Source organism: Camelina sativa, chromosome 15 (genome assembly GCF_000633955.1).
Source record: "Camelina sativa cultivar DH55 chromosome 15, Cs, whole genome shotgun sequence".
Lineage (NCBI taxonomy): Eukaryota > Viridiplantae > Streptophyta > Magnoliopsida > Brassicales > Brassicaceae > Camelina > Camelina sativa.
In genome coordinates, this window is record NC_025699.1 from 25,835,827 (window position 1) to 25,837,718 (window position 1,892).

Consider the following 1,892-nt stretch of genomic DNA (forward strand, 5'->3'; position numbering starts at 1 on the left):
GTTTTTTTTTTTTTTTTTTTTGTTAATATATGGACTTAATGTGCTTAAGTTCTGGTAGGCCCAATATTTGCAAGCAATTCTGTTGGGAATAATCCGCGGATCGGAAAAGTCTAAAATATGGTTTTTTTTTTCAAATTATCAAAAATATAAAATTATATTCAACTCAAAAATAACATGTTAGTGTATCCCCTCAATAGAATGTACTTTAGAGAAGTTTCTAGGAATTAAGATACAAATTTATGGTCTTGAGCCAAACCCAATTCGTAGACAAAAGTATGGTTTTAGTGAACGCTGCATGATAGAATCACACATTCTCAAACGAGAGGTTTGAAGCCTAATCCGATAAAATGTGTCAAGTCTTACGTGGTGAACAAAAAAAGAGATGTCAAGTCTTATATAAGAATAACTGTGAATATTGTTTTGAGTCGATCTTTGTGTGTGGCTTCGGAAGCACACAAAGATAGATTCAAAACTATATATAAGCCAGGCTTCCCATTAAACCTTAAGATCCATTCACACATAATAAGAACAAACAAAATACTAACAAGTAACAACCCTTATGTTTTTTTTTATAAAAGACTGATTTTTCTATGAACTTGAATTCCTTGAAAATGAGGCTTCTTCTCTTACAATTGATATTTTTTTCATAGAGAAATTAGCACTTTTTTTAAACAAATTCTTTGAATGACAACATAGACCAGAGTATAAAAAAGAATAAAAAAAGAGAATACAAGGAGGTGTTGGTGTCAAGCAACACAAAAAAAAAAACATCATAACCAGAGTATCATTAGGTTCCTGAATTGTATTCTCTTTTTTGAGATTTAAACGTGAGACAAGGGACTTTCTAAAAAGATTTAGGTTAGTTCTACCTTATTGAGATTTAAACGTGTTGCAATTAATGAGTACTACTACATCCGAATGTTTGATTTCTCGACGGAGAAATTCAAACCATTATGTCTCCTTCCGTGTCAAAAGAACCCTCATATTAATGAAATTATCCTCGCGGTTTATAAGGGAGATCGGTTTTCGTTGTTAGAGCAATGCGGTGTAACAAGGGAGATTGGGATATGGGTAACTAAGGAGAGGATTAGTAAGAACAATGGGGATGGTGGCCGAGAAGGCGTGGTTTGGATAAAGTTCATGACCTTGTCAACAACTAACTTGCCAAAGCTATTTAGTGAGCATGTTTATCGAGCTAGTTACTTCATCTATGAGAAGACCTTAGTCATGTGTCGTGGCGACGATGAAACTGGAGTGGCTTGTATCTATATCGTGAGGGAAGATCATTGCAAAAAGATTCAAATAGGTCCTCGGATTGGTAAGTGTTGTCACTGTGTTTATACTCCAAATTTGATCTCGCTTCCTTTATTTGGAGGTTAGATTGTTGAGGTGAGAATATTTATTATATGCTCCTTGGGGATCATCTGATGTGATACTCGGAGTTGCTTCCTCTATTAGTAATTTCTTAAGCATTTTCGGTTACTCTTTCTGGATATTTATGTAATATCGAGGTTTAAGTGAACCCTTATTAATTGAACAATAAAGATTTTTATATTACTGGCCGAGAACTTTACTTACCTAGGCCTTTTCTTCATGACTGTTTTATTCGCTGGTTAATTTACCTATTTTAACATTTATTTGGCTCACGAACTACTTCATTTGCATAGTATAATATGATGATTCCGGTTTTAAAAAATGGATCGGCTATTGCATGTATTGATATGATCGAAGTGTCCAACTAATAAACAAAAAAAACCGATAGCTTGTCAAGTAATTAATTAATTCATGACAAGCTAGGTTTAATCTTCTAACTCGACACATTACGATACATATATTAGTTTGGATAGATTATATGATTCTAACTTTGAATTTTATAATCACTATTGCAAGAT